Source organism: Microtus oregoni, unplaced genomic scaffold (genome assembly GCF_018167655.1).
Source record: "Microtus oregoni isolate MIOR12 unplaced genomic scaffold, Mior012 000052F_ref0000163, whole genome shotgun sequence".
Classification (NCBI taxonomy): domain Eukaryota; kingdom Metazoa; phylum Chordata; class Mammalia; order Rodentia; family Cricetidae; genus Microtus; species Microtus oregoni.
This window is the reverse complement of record NW_024543828.1, coordinates 9,575,261-9,599,406: the sequence shown is the minus strand read 5'-3', so window position 1 is coordinate 9,599,406 and position 24,146 is coordinate 9,575,261.

The following is a 24,146-nucleotide window of genomic DNA, read 5'->3' as shown; positions in this document are numbered from 1 at the left end:
TCAGATCTCAGCTTTGGTGAAGGATAATGTTTATTACATACTAAAGAGCACTCAAGGAGATGGCAGCTAATACAGAAGTTGTGTGAACATGTGCACCATTAAAAATCGTAATTAAGCCGACTCCCTGAGCATCAATAATGAAGCCCAGTGCAGTTGTTTGCTGGAGAGCAAGGTTGCAACGGCACATTATCAAGAAATCTGTGGTATCATTTGCAATGGCAGACAAAGCACCAGTGTTGACCATGACCTTCAAAGCAGGAGGGACCAGGTGGCCCAGAGACCGTGGAATTCAGCTGTTTCTGCCCATGAGTTAGAGTATTCGCAATAGCAGATAAAAGCAATGATAGAAAACCCCCAGGATGCTACTGAAAGGAAATGCAAATATGCTTGAAGTTCCCTAAAACAATTTCCAAAGAGTATGTAAGTAAATCACAACGTCTACTGTATGCCGACGTTCATGGAGTGTTTGCACACTCCAACAGTCCACTGAGACCTCCGTAGTCTCCCAACCATGTGCGGTAACTGTTGGTAACCAGTCTGCATTTACAGACGGGGAAGCTGGAACTCCCCAAGGTTAAGTCATCCACCTGTGTTATTCTGCTCACTGCTGATTCCAAGTAGGGACTTCCCTCAAGATCTTCCTAGAGGAAGAGTTGGGAGAAATGTAGGAAATTCACCTGTTCTGAGAAAAGAATTAATGTTTGATCCTCATCACGCCCCTAGTGAGGTTGGTACTAACACCACCCCCTTTGACTGGAGACACTCTAGAGTCTATCCATGACTGCTGTCCTAGGGGAGGTCTTCTCTTTAGCTGTGAAAGTCTTCTGGCCTTTGAAACAGAATTTTTGAGGTTGGAACGATGACTCTGTGGTGAAGGGCACTTTTTGCTCTGGCAGAGAACCTGGGTTTGGTTCCCAGCCCCTGAAAATAGCTTACAAAAGCCTGTAACTCGAGTTTTTGACACCTTGTGGCCTTTGAAGCTCCTGCACACATGTGATACAAGTAAACACACATATTCATAAAAATAGTAAATGAATAAATAAATAAATATTTAAAAAGAAGCAGAATTTGTCAGTCCTTCTTGGGAATACATAGACTGCCACAGACTGGTTTCTACTGACCTTTTCTGGTGTCAAGTTCTGAGGTTTGAGCATGTTGCTTTCTAATACTTGGAATATGTTACCATGTCTGAAGCTCCATTTCCTAGACACAGCACCCCTTCAAGTCTGCACTGGAGGTTACCAAGTGAGGTGGAGAGGATGTTTCTTTGGCTATTTTGTTATAACAAACTTTGATACTGTGGGATACAAACAAACAGCTTTTAGAAGCTTCTGGTCACTGAGAGGTCAGGACTGATTAAAGAGAGAGAGAGGAGTTCTGAAACTGGAGATGAGGAATACAGGGGCTTAAACTGACAGTTCATGTAAATCACCACATCCGTTTGTTCATGCCTTCTCTCTCTCTCTCTCTCTCTCTCTTTTTTGTCTCCTCCATCTCTTCTGCTTCCTGCAGTTCAGTTGGGGCAGTGAGTGGGAAAAGGGAATCATATTTCTAACTACCTCATAGGCAGCAGCAGCTAAAGTCATTGAACAGCTCAATCTTCCATGTCCTGACCAGCTGAGGCAGGACCTAATCCACCCCTCACAGCCCTATTCACCAATTGCTAATACACACCTGCATTTACTTTGCCCCAGCTTTCCTAAGAAGAAGTCAAATGACCTCTCTGAAGCCACAGACCTAGTAATCAGTAGAGACAGGGTTACAATACATCGTGCCTCTTTAAAGCCAGTGCTCAGAAATGGATGCGCTCCCTCTTCCTGGGGCAGGCAGGCTAGAACCAGGTACCTTGCTGCCTCTTTGTTACTGCACCTTGGAAATGGTTTTTGAGAGTCAGAGCCCAAGATACTGCTCCAAGTGGGGTCAGTGGACAGGACTCAGCGATCCTGAGAGACTAAGTCTGATTGAGTGAAGGCAGCTGGGGTGGGAACCGGGTGAATGAGGAGTGGTTAGACAGTTTAAGCTGAAAATTGCCAGCTTCATAACTGCTTCAGTAAGTGGAACTGGGGAGAACGGGAAGGGTGAATTATATACAATTGTTATTCATCTTCCCTATCTTTTTTTTTCACTTTTGCCCTAAGAGGGCAATTAAGGAAACAAATGGTTTGTGGAGATTAGCTGACTGGTAGCTTTGCATATTAATATAATGACACATGACTATACCAGGCTGACTTTCTATTTAAGGTAGCTTTGTCCTTTCAGACTGAAGAGCTGATTTCAGAGAATGAGGTCCACACAGTATAAAAAAAACAAAATAAAACCAGTCTGCCCTCCATCACCACCTCCCTTGTGGTCCCCACAAGAGGAAGAAAAATGTGGGTAGAAAATGATGTGAATGGGTTTCACTGGCTTCTGCTCTGATTCTCAGAAGTCCCTGAGCCCCAGAGCAGGGGTGGTCACCTTTTCTGCCCAGAATCATCCGCAACTGCATTTAACCCACATCTGCCGAGCCCTATGCTTACCAGACACTGGTGACCCAGGTGATCCCCACTGGCTGTTTTTATTCACAGAATATCGCACTTAGGAGGAGGCAATGACACTTGGTTGAGGCTATGCTTTCTGAAACAAAGACTGGATAAGAAATATAAGTTTAGTGATCGAATAAGAATTAGGCATTCATGACGGAGACCCCTCTTTTCCGAAGAGCAGCAGATCATAGTACGTAGAGAGCTCTGGGGTATGCAGCCATGGTGTCAGTGTATAGAGAGCCTTGTGGTACCCACAATGAGCCCATAAGAAGCCAGGACATTCTGACATCTAGGATCTGTAGCTTGGCCACCGAACAAAAATCTGAAAATAGAAACTGAATCTTGCCTCAAGCCCATTATTCCTCTACTGGCAATCCTTTGTAGGGGGCAGTTTAGAAAATATCTACAGACATGACTCTTTAAGTCAAACTGGCCTTATCTGCAATCATAACTGTACCGTTGCTTGATGGAGGAAGGTCATTGGCTAATAAAGGCACTGCCCTGGCCCATTTTATTGGTTAGAAGATAGGTGGGAGGAGAAAACAGGACAGAACTCTGGGAGGAAGAGGAAGTGAGGTCAGAGACTCCACAGCTCTCTCGGGGGCAGACGCCTCAGAGAGAGACGCCATGCCCCGCTCCCGGGATGAAGCTCCGACCCAGGATGGACTAGGCTAGAATCTCCCTGGTAAGCGCACCTTGGGGTGCTACACACAGATGATTATAAATGGGCTATATTAATATGTGAGAATTAGCCTAGAAGAGAATGGGCCAGGCAGTGTTTAAATGAATACAGTTTGTGTGTTGTTATTTCGGGGCATAAGCTAGCTGAGCAGGCGGCCGGGTGTGGGGGACGCAGCCCTGCCGCCCCATATTACTTCAGTTGCTAAGGCTGAATGATAAGCTGGATGACTTTGGATAAGTCGCTTGACCTCTCTGAGCTCCTGTTGGCTCTGTTTCCTTAGATCTAAAGAAGGACATATAACAGTACCTACCCCATAAGACTTTTAGCAGGATTGGTGAGACCTTGCTTTACAGTAGATGTTGCAAAGTGAAGGACATTTTTTTTAACAGAGTCTGTTGTATCCCAGTCTGGCCTTGAACATGTCTGGGTAGCTGAGGATGGCCCTGAATTTCTGCCCCTCCCACTAATTCCTTCCAGGTCTTAGGATTATAGACAGCACACCATGTTCAGTTTATGTGATACTGAGGATCGAACCCAGGGCTTTGAGCATGCTAGGTGATCGATCAACCAACTAAACTCTACCCCTAGCTGCGAAGAACTTTTAAGACACAATTATATTTGCTCAAACTTCTATTCATCCTCCACAAGACTGCTCTGAGTCTTTGAGGTAGAAGTTGGCAAGTGTATGCTACCTTTGTTCCTGGCTTTTCCTGTCCATATATTCCTGGTATTCATAATATAACCAGTTGGCACAAAACCTCTGAACACAAAGTCCCCACCCTTTATTTCTACACCCTTCAGATAGGAACGTGGAAAGCCATAGTTCACAAAGCCTGGCTGTGTAGAAAACCTTATTGAGGGCTTGGGAGAGTTGTAGAAAACTGAACAGCTTACAACTGAGACTGTCACTCTGAGTCCTTTGGAAGCTCTCCCACGTCACTCACTGTTTGCAGTGCTCCCTCGGTCTTACCAAGAAACCAGGTTTTCCAGCTTTCTGGTACATAGCAGAATGATCCTCTCCAGCCCTGCTCCCTCGGTCTTGGCTTTATTTGGAGCTAAGCCAAGGTCTGACTGGGGCATGTAGCTGTCCTACTAGAGCTGCTTTGTTAAGTTGGAGGCAAGGTGTCATCCCACAAAGGGAAGGTGAGTGGACTTTTAACTGCTACACATGAAACACTTTGCACATGATCTTATCCACACTCACCACACAGTTACAGCCATGGCCTTTGCTGGTGCAAATCTTTTGATGTTCTGGATTGACTTGAGCATCCATCAGGGAATGTGTTATAACTGCTTTAGTGCGGGTGTCAAAGAAAGCCATCTCTAGAAAAGACCGTAGAGATCTAGTGTTTCTCAAAGCACATTTTTTGGAACACTGTGCTGTCCATCTGTCTTTAAGGCAGACAAGAAGCAAAGGATCTTTGCTCAATCATATAATGGCATGCTCTTTAGAACATGAAATTCACATCAGACCCTCAAAGGTTCTGAGAAGGCCTGCAAAAATATAATTATCTAACTTAGGTTAGTGATGTAATTTCTAATCATATGTCCCTACAAAATTTTTAGTGTTCATCACACAAATGTTGCAATTAATATGCCATGACATTGACTTTGGATAATATTCACCTAGATCTAAGCCATCATTTCATAAATTATTAAAGAAACTTGGATATGGACCAAAGACCTCCTGCTAACAAGTGTTCTCTGAGTCAGAAACAGGAGGCAGAATAGGGACTTTGAAGATTGTCAGAGCTTTAAAGATCCCCAATGGTCTTCTTGTGCTATTCATCAACCCCAGTTCATATGACTTAATGATTTTTGTTGAAAAGGAATGAATAAGAAGTCTATTCCCCTCTATATTGCTCATATGTGTTCCCTTCTTACTGTTATGGTTTCTGTGATTACTCCAGGTTATGTACTCACAACTGATAATTTGGAGATGGGAATCATATATGAGAGAGAACATGTGGCATTTGTCTTTTTGAGTCTTGGTTGCATCACTCAATATACTATTTCTATTTCTATCCATTTACCTGCAAATTTCATAGTTTTGTTTAAAGGGAGGGGGAAATGATGTAATTATATTTTAATTTTAAAAACCAAAAAATTTCTAACTTCAAATTACCTGTAAATAAAATAAGAATTAAATCAAGAAAGAAAAATAGATGATAGATAACTAGATAGATAGATGGAATCAGGAAGTCACTTTCTGTACATTCTACTTCTCTTTCAGTTGATACTAATTAGGTTTCAGATCCCACGCTCAGACTAAAATTGCTCTTAGCAATGTCACCAATTACCCTGATGTCTTAAAAATCCAAGGATTATGTCTCCATCCTCAGCTCCCATGATTTAATGGCAGCATGCAGCATGCAGCATAACTGACTCTTGCCTTTTTGTGGAAATATTTTTATTTCCTCATTTCCCATAACATGAGAGCTTTCTAGATCCCTGCCCCACTCGGCCAGGATTTGTTGGGGCTCCTCTTTACTGCTGCTATTTGTCTAGTTTCTTTTCTGAACAAACTATGTAAAGACTTTGTTCTTTATCTTGGAGCCATTGAAATCTGATTTTCGTAGTCAGTTTATAGATGGACAGAGATGTCGTTAAATGTCTCAGAATGCGAGTCTCTCAGTCTTAGCTGATGGGCTCCATATCCGTGTTGGGTCCTCCCCCTTCAATACTCCGGCAAGCATGCATTACCTCGGCTTTGGCTCTCTCTTCCTGCTTGCTAAAAGTCCACAGGGAGGGAAAGGTAAGGGGGCATAGGAGTGATAGTGGGGTTGAGTGGGTGGGAACTTTCCTAAGTCTCTGTATAACCTTTTACATGTGTGTAGCCTTCTGGATTCCCACGTGTTTGTTGAGCCACTTAAAGGCCTCAGGAGGACATTTGATGTCTGGTTAGCCTACTGTATGCCTTGAAACTTATATATCACTTCAAGAAGCTATTTTTGATCGATCATTCACTGCTGGTGACCATTTCTGTCAAATGCTTATGGGAACAAGACTGCTCTGAGCCAATGTGCTACTGTCTTTTGTCCTGATTATTGTAATAACCTCCTTTTTCCCCTTGATTTCATTCTTGTTCTCCTAGAATTTATCCAAACAGCATCAAAAGACATCCAATTAATATTTCACTACTGGTTAAACTGTCTAACACCTTTCTTTTGGAGAAAATTCACCTTTCCTCCTATGGCATCCCAGGTTCTATGTGATGTGGCTCCTGCCTGACCTTTGACTTAAATTCATGTCCCCCCCTCATTGGATCCTAAATTAATAATTTTATTGATTTCTTCTATGGTAACTACCTCCTGCCTGGGTTCTCAGATTTTCGCCACTGATAGCATTAAAAGTCCCACATCTCTCATTGTTGGAGGAGGTGTGTCACTGCAGGTGGGCTCTGAGATTTCGAAAGCCCACATCATTCCCAGTTAACATTCTCTTTCTCTCTCTGCCTCATGCTTGTAGATCAGATGTATGCTCTCAGCAACTGTGCCCATGCCATGCCTGCCTGCCTGCTGCCACGCTCCCTGCCACGATGGCCATAGACAAACCCTCTGAATCTGTAATCAAACTCTCAACAAACTCTTTCTTTCATAACTCCCCACATGTCAGCTACTCATCATTTCCAGGTAGACCAGTCCAGCTGGCCACCCTACTCCATGCATACACTGCAACCTCACATACAGTATTGTTCTCTTCATTTTTTCTACATTTGGTTTATTTTCTAGTTAATCAGGTCTATAGATTCTTTTTTGGAGAGGGGCTTCCCTGAACACTGGATTGACAGTAGGGTATCCCTCTTTTACTCTCCTATAATTCTCCACTTGTTAGTTTTATGCAATCTGTACTAATTTGTACATTTTAATGTTTTTATTTCATTGCATGCCTTCTCTACTATACTGTAAAGTTCATGGCATCCTTATTGATTCATGTGTTACTAACACCCACATAATACAGGAGTCAAACCAGAAGTTTAGCTACATACTTGCTAAAGCACCATAGGTTAACCCTCCACCTGTAAAACCTCTGAGAACTCAAATACAAGGACTAGCTGTGCTCGTGGCAGAATCTTGAGCAAGAATTGGGCTAACTGTTCTATTCTGTAAATTATAGCCTTATGCAAGTCCAGATTACATGACTGGAAAGCCATAGGCTTGACTTAGAGGGGAAAGTTTCGTCAAAAGTCTGAGTAAAGGTGACAAGAAAGAGCCCAAGTGTCCCACAGGATGGAGTAAATGTATCTGGTGAACTGGGTTTCCTTTGTAAATAATTTTTTAAAAATACACTGAAAATCTGAATGTGGTAACACACATCTATAATCCCAGCCTCAGAAAGTGGAGAGAGGTGATGGAGGAAGGTCATTGGTTAATTAATAAAGAAAACTGCTTGGCCTGATAGGACAGAAAATTAGGTATGTTGTAGGAGCTGCGGGCCTGTGTTCCTGCCGCCCCAGCTCCTGGTCGCCTGGCTAGCTTATGTCCCGAAATGACAACACACAAACTGTATTCTTTTAAACACTGTTTGGCCCATTATATCTAGCCTCTTCTTGGCTAACTCTCACACCTGGACTAGCCCATTTCTAATAATGTGTGTAGCACCCAAAGGTGTGCTTACCGGCAAGATTCTAGCCTACATCCATCCTGGGTCAGAGTTTCATCGCGTCTGCCCAGGAGAGGGAAGCATGGCCTCTGAGCTCACTTCCTCTTCCTCCCAGCATTCTGTTCTGTTTACTCCTCCCACCTATGTTTTAACCTATGAGGGCCATGCAGTTTCTTTATTATAATTAACCAATGACCTTCCTCCATCATAGGTAGGCAGAGTAGACAGAACAGAATGCTGGGAGAAAGAAGCCGAGTCAGGCAGTCGCCATGATTCTCCCACTGGACACAGACGCAGGTTAAGATTTTCCCTGGTAAGGCACCTCGTGGTGTTACAGGGATATTAGAAATGGGTTAGATCAATATGTAAGAGCTAGCCAATAAGAGGCTGGAACTAATGAGCCAGGCAGTGTTTAAAAGAATACAGTTTCCATGTAATTATTTCAGGTAAAGCTAGCTGGGTAGCGGGAAGCAGCCCCCTGCCGCTCCACACAACAAAGAGGAAGATCAAGAGTTCAAAGTTATCTTTGGCTACATAGCAAGTTTTAGACCATTCTGAGATAATGAGATCCTGTCTATAAAATAAAATAAAATAAAATAAAATAAAATAAAATAAAATTCACCAAACACACACATGCATACCCTGAAGAAGAGCAATCAGTGAAGGGCAACTGGCCCAGTTGTCTGTGTTCATGGCATCGAGAGAACACATCTGGAATTCCACAGACCTGTTTTTGCATTCTGGCTCTGCCATTTGCTATCTGTGTGAGCCTTTGAGAAGGGCTTCCACTTTCTCATCTGTAACAGTGAAAGAATCACTTGGTCAATGTGAGTATTAAATAAGGCAGTGTATACCATTCTCTTATTACACAACAAAGTTTAAGTAGTAATTACTACTATTGATGCATAATATAATTTACTTTATTAAGTAGGAAATATTTAGTGAAAGGAAGACTAGCAGAAGTGAAAAAGAGGAGGGGGAGAAAGAGAAGAGTTCAAATGGTCAAAATACATACACAGTTAAAATAAATTCTCTATGAAACCTAACATTAGCTACAACGTATTCGTGCTAATAGCTCATTATATATATATATATATATATATATATATATATATATATGTGTGTGTGTGTGTGTGTGTGTGTGTGTGTGTATCTATATATGTGTATATATGTATGTGTATCTGTATATGCACGCATCTATAGATATTCATGTATACATATATATGTGTGTGTTGTTAAATTTCTTAGGTGAACTCAAAATGAGTTTCAAACATAATTTTAAGAATGCAGTCCCTTTCCTGGCATCAACCTTTGAGTTTACATCTTGGGTTTTTATCCAAAGATGAAATTGGAAAGTTTCCCAGCTAGTACAGTTGTCCAGGTCCCATGCCAGCCTGGTGAAGGTGTAGGGTGATGAGTAAGGTCCCAGTAGAGGTCTCATCTCCAAGGAAACAGCAGGGGTGGGGTGAGGTGTTGAATAAGATATAAATAAAGTCCCTGAGAGTTGTGCTTCTGAGAAAAACTTAGAAGTCACTGACTACAGACCTGTCCTCAAGATGAAAGCCATGAAGACTATGATAACTGATCTCTCTGAACTAGGCATCCAAAGCATGTCTTTGCTGGAGTAAAGTATAGCCCAGGACTCTGAAGCATCCTAGATAGTGTCTAGGTGGACTGAGGGGGCAGCAAGAGCTTGTTGGGCCTGGAGGAGGCCGAGGCCGAGGCCAAGGACCAGAGAGACTCGGTATGGAACTGAAGCAGTTCTAGGTGTCACCACTTCCTTTCCTCCATGAAAGACACCTGAACCTAGGGAAAGCAGCTTAAATCAATAGCTGTGGAAGCTACCTTGAAAAGGAAAGAAAGCTATTGGCTTAGGTTATGCTCGGGTTATGGATGTCTGCAGGTACAACTTGGCTATGTAGTAGTATTAGTTGATAAACTCCATATGCTTGTTGGTCCTGTACTAAGTGCCTATGTCAGCTACCTTGCTTCAGTATTCTAGTACCTCAAGTAGGAGGGGACTGAGATCAAAAGATCCCGTAGTTAGCTGTCAACTTGATACAGCTCAGAGTTATCAGAGGGAGCCTCGTTTGGGGGTTGGATGGATCAGAGTGCCCTGTGGGTACATCTGTGGGAGCTTTCTTATTGCTAATTAATACAGGAGGCTCTGCCTATTGTGGGCAGTAGTATATCACTAGATATACTACTATATCTACTAGTGGTGGACCAGGGATGTGTGAAAAGAAAAGCTTGCTAAGCAAGATAGATGGAGTAAGCCAGGAAAAGGTGTTCCTCCATGGTTTCTGACTTGATTACTGCATCCAGATTCCTACCTGAAGTTCCTGCCCAGACCTCCCTCAATGATGAATCTTAACTGATGATTCAAACATTTTCCTCCCCAAGTTGTTTTTGATCAGTGTTCTATCACAGCAGCAGAAAGCAAGTTAGAACAAAAGAGCTGAGGTAGTTTTTGTCAAACAATGAAATCTACTTTCAGACTGATGTGCTGTGGAATAATCCTTCTGTACGCTGTGAAAATGTGTTGCTCTCATTGTTAATAAAAGTGTAGAAATGAGGCACTAGTTAGTTCCTGGCAGCTTAGGCCTGAAATAACCACACAAAACCCTATTAATTAAATCACTGCTTGGCCATTAGCTCTAGCTTCTTATTGGCTAACTCTTACATATTAATTTAACCCATTTCTGTTAATCTGTGTATCACCACGTGTCTGTGGCTTACCAGCTAAAGTTCCAGCTGGCTCCAGTGGGGCTACATGGCTTCTCTCTCTGACTCTGCCTCCTCCCTCCCAGCATTCCATTTAGTTTTTCCCACCTAGCTCTGTTCCCCTATAGCTCTGCGATAAGCCCAAAGCAGTTCTTTATTCATTAATGGTAATCACAGCATACAAAGGGAAATCTCACATGGAAAAAGCTTATTGGTTGGTAGCTAGGCAGAATTTTCAGGGCAGAGAAGATGCTGGGAAGAAAAAGGATAAAGTCTCAGTAGCTGAGAGAGACACAGAGAGAAGCAAGATGAATGTGCCATATTAAAAGAAGGTGTTATCACGTGGTGGAGGGTAGATGAGAAATGTGGGTTAATTTAAAAATGTAAGAGTTAGGTAATAGCAAGCCTGAGCTATGGGTTGAGTATTTGCAATTACTAAGTCTCTGAGTGGATATTCTGGAGCTGCCAGGACACAGAGAGAGTGACTCCACCCAAAAGCAGGCACATGGCTTGGCCTTCCCAAGCCTAGGGCTTTTTAGACATTTTCAAACAAAACACCCAGAGCCTTTGGTCATCCCTGCATAGTTTCAGATGTGAACCCTGGGAAACCAGTTTAGAAGATCCATTTGGCTTTCTTGTTTACCTCACAAAACCTGCTCACTGTAGTACTGTATAAACTTGAACTAGGTTAAGAAATCACCTGGCATACAATACTGTCAGCTCAGGTTATGCTTATTAACCTTCTGGAGCCTGCTTCACTTGGATAAAAATTGGGTTAATGGAGCCAATGCTATCAATTTCACAGGCCTTTTGAAAGTGCAAATAAAATAGTAAATATGGAGGACCTTTCACACTGAGGTTAGTAGAAGGTATTTTGCCATTATCATTAATGAATGTATTTGTTCCTACACATTTGTTCGTAATGTTTATTATGGGCTGGGGCAGACAGAAAAGTGGGAAGACAGAGATGTTGACAATCTCCTTGGTGATTTTAATAATTTTCTTGTGTGCACTCAGAGGATGGATAGTCTCGCTACTTTGTCACAGATAAAGTTAAGTAATTTGTCTCAAATCCTGTAGTAAGGCAGAATTAATACTAGGTTATGGTTTGAATCCAAAATGTCCCCCACAGTCTTATGTTTTGAGTGTTATTTTCAAGATTGTAGAGCTTGTAGGAGGTGTTGTTTGACGGGCAAACATGGGTTACCAGTGGCAGACCTTTGAAAGTTATGCTGGCTTCCTGTTTTGCTATCATGTAAACAAGCTTCTACTTCACTTTCTCCTCATAGACTGATAGACTTCTTGCCATGATGAACCAAAGTCCCTCTGAAAATACTAGCCAAAATGACCCTTTCCTCTCTTAAGTTCTTGCTGGTGGATATTTTGGTCATCAAAGCAAGTAAAGTATATAGTTTCTGTGTTGACATGGATGAGATATGTAATATGTTCGGGGTGGGTTCATTAATGGCCCCTCAAATATTTAGGCCACTACTGACCTGCTCAATGGCCAGTGAGGCTAAGGTTTTGTTGATCAAAGGATATATCAAAGATTTGTGGAGGGTACCAGGGGACTCCAGGCATTTTCGCTCAAGAGTAGTGAAAACAAAAATCTTTTTTTCCCTATTATTAAAACGAGCAAAGCATGAGGTGGCATCTATAGTTTGCTTAGGTAAACACAAGTATGGTGACGGAACACAGCTGCTGTTATGTCTTAAGTTTAAGTTTCATGTGAAAAGAGCCAAGAATGGATTTTAGGCTCTGTCTTTCTTACAGGGCATTTTTAAATGCTTTTGTTTTTAAGTATATTTACCATAGTTTATGTAATTGTTTTAAAAGGCCACCTTGTAGGAGGAACAAGTCTGAATTCTGTTCTATTCATAGTTTATATCTTTTTTGTTTGTTTGTTTGTTTGTTTTTTGTGAGACAGACTTTCTCTGTGTAGCCCTGGCTGTCCTGGAACTTGCTCTGTAGACCAGGCTGGCCTCAAACTCAGAGAGATCTGCTTGCCTCTGCCTCCCATGTGCTGGGTTTAAGGCTGTGTGCCACCACCACCTGGCCCTTTACATCTTTTTAACATGGGCTCCCATAGACCATAGTCAACTAGCCTATAAGTTACTGCATATGAAAAAGAACTTTTGTAGATGTGATTATATTAAGGATGTGGAAGTAGGGAAGTTATTCTGAGTGTTCCAGACACGGACAGTAGAGGAGATGGCAACAGCATCATGAAGTGATCACAGGTTGGAAGGTGTGGCCTCAAGCTGAGTAATTCTGGGTACCATCAAACCCGGAAGTACCAAGTAAGGGATTTGCTTCTAGGATTTTCCATTTAGTGGTACTGATTTTTAACTTTTAAAGTCCAGAAATATGAGAGAAATTTTTTGCTCATTTTTAGCCAACCAAATTGTGGTTATTTGTTGTAACAGCCATAGGAAATACATAACCTCCATGTCTACTTTCCTAGACTAGAAAACAGCAGTAATGATAAAGCTCACTTCATAGGCTTGTTGCGAGTTAATTAGTATATGCAAAGGCTTTTCAAACAGTGCCTTTCATGTTATAATCCCCTTTTAAGTAGTAGCTATTGTCACAGCCACTACTGTTATCACTACCAGCGTATTCAGTATGTGCCAGACTGTGTACTTGGGTCTTTTGATACATTTCTCCATGTATGAAGCTGGGCCTAAAGCTCAAGTTTTCTGGGTGTTTTTACATTTAAACATGGTTATAATTGTCACATAATTACTACAAGAGAAGCTTGTTTACAGCCTTCTTGGCTCCCACAGTCTACATCCCGCAGTGTACCTGCTAAGCCAGTAGCCTTCCTTGGGAAGGAAGCCTTCATTCGGAGGGCAGGTATTCCCTGGTGAGGCAGTCCAGCCTCCCTCTAACATCCCTCTAACCTCCCTCTAACCTCCCTCTAACCTCCCTCTAACCTCCCTGCTAGATACAGCAGAGTAGAATGCCACCCTGTCCCCTCCTCTCCTCTTATTAATAGAACAATAAGACACCATAACCTTTCTTATTTCTACCCTGGGCACCTGACATCTATAAGCGTTCCAGAAATATTAACTGAATTGCAGAATGCCCCAGGAAGGATGGAAAACAAAATATCATTTTCTAAGCAGAAATGTTGAGCCCCACAGAGGTTATGTATCTATCTATCATGGCGTCAGCAGGAAAGGAGCAATTGAAAGGGAGTGCATGGAAGGAATACTTAGAAAAACCTAATCAAAACCAGCTTTTGATTTTTCCAGCTTCTCAGTAATCTTTCTGACTGGAAGAGCGAGTATTAAGGAGCCCAGGTGTTGGATTGCTAGCATAGGTTAGCATCTCAGGCATATAAGATGCAGAGGGGTGGAAAGGGAACCTGAGGGACATGTGGAGCACATTCAGCCTGATGAGTGTTCCAAGGCCATCTGGTAGGATCAGTGGAAAGCTGATAAATAGGACTTTTCAATGAATCTGGCCTTGTTCTTTTAGACCTTCCTTGATCCTCTAAGCCCCCTAGACCAGTGATGCATCTAGTCCTACACCAGCTGCTTGATACCCACTGTTCATTCTTGGAACTTGTGACCATTTCCTTTCTTCCATTGTCAGTGGGTTTGAAAAGTAAGATCTCTCTAACATTGTTTAATTCTTTTAATTAATTTTTTGTGCCACTTCATTTTTAATTATACTTCCCACAGGCCATAAATGAGTTAATATGGGAGATAAATGAATAAAATCTCTGTGGTATTACTGCAGGCTATACTTATCCACTTATGCAAAATTAGAACCAAACTCTATAGAGTCTTCTGAAAGTTCGACTCGACTATAAATTAGAATTAGAAATCAATTTCCCCCCTTGGGAGACAGAATTTAATTGCCTGGAGAAAAGTTGGCAAGAGGCAGAAGGATCCTAATTGTTGGTCTCAGATAGTACCAGAAACAGATCCTGGCTTTGCAGGGTTGGAAAGACGGAGGTCATTTGGCCTTGTGGCCTTCAGGTGACCACTCACCAGTGTTACATATGTGTCAAACATGGATCAGGAAGTTTTACCCAGGAAAGCTTGGCCTCTGGAGAAAGCCAGATCTAGCCTGTTTTCCATATCTAGCACTCCTTGACTGTGAGGCCTTGTCTGAGTCATTGAATTACTCGGAGCCGCAGTTTACCCTTAGAAAAAAGTGCAGGGTGATCTAATTGCTTTTTAGAGCTGCTGGTGGGCAAAATGGGGGTGATTCTGGGAAGCCACCGGGTTCTGCTTGGCAAAGTGAGCACTTTACAAGCAATTCCATAGGAACGCACCAGCAAGAGACTGGCCTTAAGAACCTTTCTCCCCCTATTTCTGTGAGCCCCTCAGCTAATATGTGTGGTAGCTTGTTTCCTGGCTCTGTAACCCAACTTTTCAAGCCACTTCTAGCTCCCCTGCAGAAATCCCTTCCTGATGTTTTGGTTTTCCCTCCCCTGCATGCATTTCTGCTCTGGGCATTCTTTTGGTCTCAGAGCCTTTCACGGTTCACCTTCGAACAAGTCAGTTACCCTCAGTGGAAATTTTATTGCACATATTTTTAGAGGCTGAAAACCTAATATAAAGGTACCGCCAAACTCGTTATCAGTTAAGAACTTACTATCTCCTTCATAAATGAGCCTTGCTTGGTGTCTCTAAGTGACAAGAAGGCCAAAAGAGCACCATCACATTCTTTGTTTCTGAAGATGCAAGTGCCATTTAAGACCCACTACCTCTAAAAGACTCCACCTATTTTTTATAAAAATACATTTCATTATTTACCTCTATTCCCTGTAGTAATAGGGGCAGCGGGGCTGCGTTCCCAGCACCCCGGTCACCTGCTCGGCTAGCTTATGCCCGAAATAACAACACACAAACTGTATTCATTTAAACACTGCTTGGCCCTTTAGCCCTAGCCCTTACTGGCTAATTCTGTTATCCCGATCAACCCATCTCTAATAATCTGTGAGCACCGGTCTTACCGGGAAAGGTTCAGCATGTCTAACCTGGTGGCTTGCTTCATGGCGTGTGTCTGCCTCGGAGCGGGGCATGGCATCTCTCTCAGGCGTCTGCTCCCGAGAGGAGAGCTGTGGAGTCTGAGCTCACTTCCTCTTCCTCCCAGCGTTCTGTTTACTCCTCTCACCTATCTTCTAACCAATAAAATGGGCCAAGGCAGTTCCTTTATTAGCCAATGATCTTCCTCCATCAATTCCCTTTTCGTTTTTCAATTTCCCCCACATATCCTCACTCCTTCTCTTCCTCTTTAAATGTTATAGTTATATATACATGCATACCTATATAAATACAGCCTGGTGAATCTGTTCATCATTGCTTGTTGGGGCCTTCTCCCCAAGGGAGGCCTAATTCTCTTTCTTGCAGTATCCCTTAGTTTTCTATAATTCTTTGAGTAGGAATGGCCTCATGAGATTTTTCCCCTTCCAGGTTGTCATATCTGATGGTATTGTCTTTGTTCAGGTCTTATTTAGGCAAGGCCTTACCTCTTAATGTTGCATTATGGATTCGGTTTCAACATACAAATTTAGAAGAGCCATGACACCCAGCTTCTATGTCCCCAGAAGCCAGAGAACAGATGATGTCATTCCTATGGCAGCCATGCAGTCCATCCTAGACACTTGCAGACAAGAAAGAAGTTTTACTGAAAATCACTGGGACCACTTGTCAGTCAAACACGGCTTTGAGTCCTAGGTCTGCCACCTACTGGTTGGAGAACTGTTTGGAAATCATTTAACACCATCCTGACTATCTGTAAAATGGGCAAATAACCATGTCACCCTGCCTCGCTTGGCTATTGTGGGGACTGAATAAAGCACCATTTGGAGATGCTTGAAGCCAGGCTTGCTTTGTGCTTTATCAACCTTCAGTTCTACTTAGGTGAGCAACCCAAAGGCACGATATAGTCTGGCTGCAAATCCCCCCGTGAGAATTCATTTTTGTGTCAACTTGACTGGATTACAGGATGCTCAAACATTTACTTAGGTCTCTCTCTCTCTCTCTCTCTCTCTCTCTCTCTCTCTCTCTTCCTCCTCCTACTCCTCCCTCTTTCCCTCCTTTCATCCCCCCCATAGGTGAGTGTGAGAGAGAAGGTGTTGACCAAGGAGCAACATTCACTTCAGAAATCTTAGTAAAGTGTTGTTCTTTCTGGGGTAGGTTTCATCTAATCCACTGTTAGCTGGTCATGTAAGGCTCCATCCAATCCACTGTTGGCTCGTCACATAGATTTAGAAACTCACAATATGATTTTTCCAATATCTTTAAAAAATATAGGAAAGGGAAACTAGTTTAAAAAATACACTTATTCATAATTTAACCAAACCAGGAAAGGAAAGAGTCCTGTTCATTTCTCAACCTTTTTTATACTGGTATTATAATTTTATAGCAAAGATGAAAGAAAAGCCAGGAAATAAGCTTAGGTTAATCTAACTGACATAAGCTGTCAGAAGTGCATGCAGTCTCTTACTGGAAGGCAATGTCTTCCTCTGGCACCAGACTTTAGCCTTTCTCTTGCTTCAGCATGAAATTCTTGGGGGAAATTTCAATTCTTTGGGAGTAATCTATTATTTCAGTAGTCTGAGGATGAAAGAAAAAATTTTAAAAAATAAAGAAGGAAAACAAAATCTAATAAAATTGGGCTGAAAAGATGGACAAAGATTCTTAATCTAAATTTCTATGTGACAGTATTTTATCATGGTTTTCTGAAATTTCTTTCTCATATAGATACAAGTTCATAGCAACATACTCAAGTATTATTTTTCATGGTCAGGCAATATTTGATACAGTTAAACATATCTTTGAAACTGATAAAATACTATGTCTAATCAATTGAGAAAATATGCCTTGCATTATATCCATATATCACAAGAGAGGGTAGTATTTTAGCACCGTTTTTCAAGTTAGTAACTCTCACTTCTTAATCTCTTCTTCTCACTTAAATCTACTCTTGCCTCCTTAGAGTCCATTTTCTACGAAAAGTAAAAACCTGTTAAGAGCCTTGTTAAAACATAAGCTGGGCCTGGGCTGTGAGCATGAAGGCCAGGCAGATGGAAACTATTTGGCTAGCCTGGGCAATTCGTGATTGCTTCTTGTTCCCAATCTTCCAGTCTTCATATTATACTACATATAAAATCCCAAGTTTTCCCATGGCCTAGCCCTATAGGGCCTGGCCTTTGTCCTTCCACTGTCTTCCCTTTCTATTTTCCTGTCCTTTTGGTACAACATGCCTTAGTCCAGGCTATGAGTAGCTCCCTGTGTCTGGCTGTAGTACCCTCCTAATGTCCCCATGCTTCCTAGAGTCCATTTCAGCTCAGAGACCAGCCTGAGCTTTGTAAGACATAAATCTGGTCATTGAAACTTTAAGCCCTCTAATAGGTTCCCTTTCTCACAAGAACAGAATCCAAGCTCTTTGGTATGCAAAGCCATCTGTGACTTGATCTCTAACTGTCCTTCTATTTTCTTAAGCCATCCATCTTCCACTAGCGGGGAGTTTTTTAAAACTCCAGGAGCAGAATATAGTTTAAGGGGCTTGGGTGACCAATGAACCTTTTATTTTATAAATATGTCTTGAGTCCCCTCTGCGTGTCATTGTGGGAGCCTAAAGATGAAGTAAGCATATCTTCCCTCAAGGCCTTCCCAGTCTAGGAGCAGTTATTCTGGTGAGGATGATGAGAATGTATGTAATTGTAAAGGTAGGAGATTTTGCAGATGACCTTGGAGAACACCTAAAACCTTTGTGTGTACTGTGTAGACTCAAATTCCCTTTGAAATGCAGCATCTTTCCACTTTGGTTAAATTAAGAGTAATTTTAATTTAAATGAATTTTATTTTTAATTTTAAGCTAAATCTTCTTTAAACTGATCATGAAAAAAGAATATCTATGGGCATTTCATGGGAGCCATTTACTTGACTCTGTGTGAAAGTCTATGTTCAGTTTCCTATGGATAGTGTGTTGCTGCTTTTTTAGGATGGATGGAAACTGTGTAATGTTAAGGTAATTTTATCAACAACACCTTTTACTCAATTTTTCTTCATAAGGTCAGTCCAGCATTCAGTTTAGTTTTCCCACCTAGCTCTATTCTGCCCTATCACAGGCAGAATTCTTTATTCCCTAACCAACAAAAGCAACAAATATATGGAAGGACTTCCCATACCACTTGAGCTGCACGTTTTGATGGCCAAATAACTCAACCCTCATGATGGATATATAATGAGTGTACAATGAATATACACTAATGAAAAAAAATTAAAACTACAAGAAATAATTGGATCCCCAAAGTGAATAAATAGTATATTATCTAAGTAATTAAAACTTATACCTCTGTACATTGATGGAATCAGTAACACTCATACTACTTTGTACCATGGAATACTCTATCTGAGGACTGGCTGAGCTTGTGTCAAGTTCATCTAGTCATCAGTCATGCTAGGTTAAGCTAAGAGAACATGTAGCACTTCTATATAATAGAATTGGCCACTTAAAAAAGATGTGAGTACTTGGGTCAGGTCATTGCTCTGAATATTAGAAGTCAGGGTGTTACAAGAGCTGGTACAAGCCATGAATAAAGAAAATTGTCAGTGCCTAATGTGACATGCTGAAATACCATAAGTACCTAATGTGATATGCTAAAATCCATCTCTGTATTGTATTATACAAAAATTGCTTTTAAGATAATGATTCATCAGGTTTTGGCTCTAGTCAACCAAAAATATTTAAAACTTCTGAGATTATTTTACTTAGTTAACATTTGTGTATGTAATAGTAAAGTAATGCTTACTGGGTTTGTTCATAGAGTAACCCTCCACCAGATTTTCGCTTTGTTTCCTCTATAGTTGCAATGATTTAACACATCATACATACACACACACCCAAACAAACGAACCCTGGTTACACCTTCTTCTAAGATCACTTTTTGTTAGTTAAGACATTTACCTGCACTGATTTGTGCACACCTGCTTTGGAAAAGTCAATTACTACAGGACTGGGATGTGATGATGAAACATAAGAAATGAAATATTAAAATGGAGGATATATAAGAATAAGTAGTGCTGTGAAGGTTATCCCACACACAGCACACACACACACACACACACACACACACACACACACAAACACACATACGATAACTTTAATTATGTAAGCAAAAGAGACCTTATTATCTACCTTGATTACTTTTAAAGAGTATAAACTTGTGACTAAGGAACAAAAACATGCATTTTAACCTTCAAGTAGTGTGGTAGAATGAACTAACGTGTCTTACACCTTGTCTTCTATAAGCTGACATATTATATTCTACTTACCTTTTATCGTTTTTCCATAAAGTTTTAGAGCTTTTGCTATCCATTCTCAAATGGCCCATGAACTCACCCTACAACAGTTCTTGTTGAGTTTTCCAGTGAAACTTGCTTGGAGATGGAGACTTGTGTGGAGGATCTTCTAGGAGGCTGAGGAAATCTCTAGCGCCTCCAGGAGGGGCCCTCTTCCTTTTCATGACTACTATGCATTCAAAATATACTTTGTTTGTGATACTATGTCTACACATATCCTATAAAATTCAATCTTTTACAATAAACATCCACTTTGTACATATTACAGGATCTGGTGTGATATTATAACACATGTATGTCTTGCAGAATGAGCTAAATGGACTAATTAGCATAGCCTTCTCTTCAGCATTTCTTTATAGTTAGAACCTTTAAGCTCTTTGCTTCCAGTTCCAGTACATAGTAGGTTATTGTAGGATTAGTTAACCCTCTGTGCTACAGAATACAAATATTTACTAACTTGTATGTACTAACATAATCCTCTAAACAATCCTGCAAGGCAGGTAGGATTTCTGTCAGAACTTCTTTCTGTAACTTGGTGTCCTAAAGTGTCAAAAGGTAACAAAACAAAATCATTGTTTTAGTGCTTGTTAAATTTCTCACAGTAATGGAAAACTTCCATTGGTGTAACACGAGGGCCTACTTGTTGGGGTTTCTGTCCTGCCCAGTTCCCACATCTGATAAGGCCCAAAGAAAATCACACAGAGGTCTATATAAGTTTTAAACTTATTGACCCATTATCTCAGTCTTCTTATTAACTCGTATAACTTATATTAGCCCATTATTCTAGTATATGTTAGCCACATGGCTTGGTACCTTTTTCAGCAGGGTAGGTCACATCTTGCTTTTTCGGTGTCTGGACAGGACTGTGGAAAAAGCTTCCTTCTTCCCAGAATACTCCTGTTCTCATTGCCCAGCCTGTCTGGTTGTCCCACCTATACTTCCTACTTGGCTACTGGCCAATCAACATTTATTTAAAACATAATTGACAGAATACAGAATTGTCCCACACCACATTGAAACGCTAGATACAACTTCATGACAGGGAACATTTCTGTGAGCCTTGAAGGGGACACTGCCATGTGTTCCTGGCGCAGGTAATTGTCTGTATTCTGTCAATCATGTTTTAAATAAATGCTGATTCCAGGCAGGAAGTATAAGTGGGAAAACAAGACAGGAAGTAGAGGTGGAGCAATAAGAATAGGAGAATTCTAGGAAACAGGAAGCTCTCTTGGCAGTCCAGCCCAGACCACCGAAGAAGCAACATGTGACCTGCCCTGCTGTGAAAGGTACCAAGCCATGTGACTAATATAGATAAGAATAATGGGTTAATATAAGCCACAAGAGCTAATAAGTAGCCTGAGCTAATGGGCCAATCGGTTTTATAACTTATGGAGATCTCTGTGTGATTTTCTTTCAGGCTTGCTGGCTGTGGGAATAGGGCAGGACAAAATCCCCACAAGCAGGCCCTCCATGTTACAAGTTCCACTGACACAGGACATTGAATCCTGCTTGCAACCAAGTGCTCTTGTTCCCAACCTGAAGCCATTTTAGCTGAGTTTTCCACTCAGAGGTTTATAAGGCTTCAGTAAAGGTACCATTTAGGGTTAGGCCCCGAAGGAGTTATAATTAGCAACTGTTTTAGGCTACTAAATTATGGCTATTTTGATAAATCCATAACATTCGAATCTAAAACTCGTGAGCCACATTTTTTTTTTAAATGGGAATGCAGTTACAGAGATTCAGAAGGCTGGCCTTCTCAGTCTTGTTTAGGATAGTAAGTAAGTGAGAACTTTGACTTTGGGTTTTAGAAGCATCCTTGACACTTGCCAGCCACTTGAGTTTAGAGAGGTCATTGAGTCCTCCTGGGCTCTCCTTACCCACCTGCAATGTCATCTCTCAGGCCCACGTTTCAGTGGCCATTTACTAACTGAAGATATGGTACGGTGAAGAGTTTGACATGGCTATCCAGACAAAAAGGTTTGAACTGGAAGCAATCTGCATCCTGGTTTCTCTGGATTGGGGTTTCAGTGAAGATTTCATAGTATGACTTGTTTGGTTCCAATTATTTTAGCAAAGGTAGCAGTGGTGAGCATTGGGACTGCCGGAATTTCACTTCAGGGCCTATTTCATTTCTCAGTTCTTAGGAACTGGAATCTAGCCCAGTGTTTGCTGGCCGCAGTTTGTCTCCATTTTGTCATCCAATTGCAAATAAATAAATCATTAAGTGTTAGCAATAAAAATGTGGCTCTGAGATCACAGCCTCCATGAATGTCAGAGAAGAGAGCAAGCAGCCTTTGAGTTCCCTGGGCCTTTGAGCCATGCTCTTTCAACTGTGTCCTCCTCCTCCTCTTCAACTTTCTTCTGATTTCTTGTGAGGCCCCTAGAAAATAATTTTCACACATGGGTTCATCCTCTGTTATTTTGCCCAAGGCCTATATTCTTTAATTTGATTACATCTTGTCTCACTGATAGAAAGTAATTTCAGCAAGTGCTTAGCTCTAATAGTTGCCACCCCATCGTGGATTGCCAGAGCCCACTCAATACACATTTCCTAGTGCAGCTCCTTTTCGTAATAGTTCCACTCCCTCTTGGTTCTGAGATGTAGATGCAGTTCACATACACTTTGAGTAGAAAAGAAGAGGTGAGAAAAGATTGTATAGTGAAAAACACCTTCACATTGAATACTTTTTTAAAGGTGGTAGCTGGGTTTAGCAGGTTTCCTAGAAGGACTGTATTTTTTATCCTTACAAAACTCTATTCATCTTTGAAGACCCATCTTAGTTGACACCCCCTTTAGGACTCATTCTCTTTCCCACCCCAGGCAGATTTTTATCTCTTTCTTTATCCTCTGTTCTCCATTGCGCTTTTGTCTGGAACTCTTCTTAGATATTTATCATGAATTGCCTTATATTAAAGTTATTCTGTGAAATGCAAAGGCAGAACACTGTCAGGGAACAGACACCAATTTTTACTTATCTCTGCATCATCCCACCTTAGTGTAATTCCTGGCAAAGAGGAGGCACTCAATCACTGCTTGCTGGGTTGAATCTAAAATCAACTGCGTTAGAACTTTGAAATTTGCTGCAGCATGCTTTTTGACAAAGTCCCTTAGGTGATTAATGAAACTGCTTACATTTGGAGTTAAATAAGGGTGGGGGATAATACATTGGCATCTTCTAGCTACAAACTTTTACCCGAACTTTATATACCAGGCTTGTTTGATGAGTGTACTTTGGGCTTGAGTTTCCTCTACTAACTATTCTGTATGTTGATATATCCCTCACTGTTTGGGGTAAGAAACAAACACTATTGAAGTCTCCTTGAAATTATACTCAAAATTATTTAAAAGGATAATTGAGGTGGACCCTATGCTGGACCTGGACATATGACCTCTAGAATATAATTGAAATGACTCATCTGGAGAACTGCGTTTCTAAAGTCACCAATTCGACTACCAAATCCAAGACCATACTATGTTTCAGTGGTTCTGGATTCAGGAAGCTGGCATTCTCATTGCTCCTACCCTATTTGCCTCTTAGCCTCCAAAGGGAAGATGTCTGGTGAGCTGGCTAGTTTTATGTCAGCTTGACACAAGCTAGAGTTATCACAAAAGGAAAACCTCAATAAGATCCAGCTGTAGGGCATTTTCTTAATTAGTGATTGATGAGAATAGGCCCAGATCATTATGGGGAGACACAACTCTGGGCACCAGCTCCTGAGTTCTATTTTTTTTAAAAAAAAAGTAGGTTGGGTAAGCCATAAGGAGTAAGACAATAAGCAACACCCTTCCATGGCTTCAGTATCATCTCCTGGCCTCAGCATCAGCTCCTGCCTCCAGGTTCTTGCCTTGAGTTCTTGTCCTGACTTCCTTCAGTGATGGACTACAGTGTGAAAGTGTAAGCCCAATAAACCCTTTCCTCCCCCAAGTTGCTTTAGTGTTTCATGGCAGCAAAAGAAACCCTAACTAAGACGTGGAAAATGGGACATGAATTCTGATTGTCTTCAGGAAATAATTAAAAGGGTAAAGAATTGTTCCACATTTTGCTTCTACCTCCAATAATATGATTAATGCATCTGATAGCAGGAATATATTTTATGTCAAGAACTTAGCAACAGGGGAGACTGGAAATGTAGTTTCTAGCCTTGTAAGTTCTGGAATACAGAAAGAGATAACCAAAGGAGGCTTAATTAGAGACTGAGTGACATGCTATACATCATTCTCACAGCAAAAGAAGCCTCAAAGAACCTGTCCCACATCTTAGCTCAACTGATCAGTGAATTATG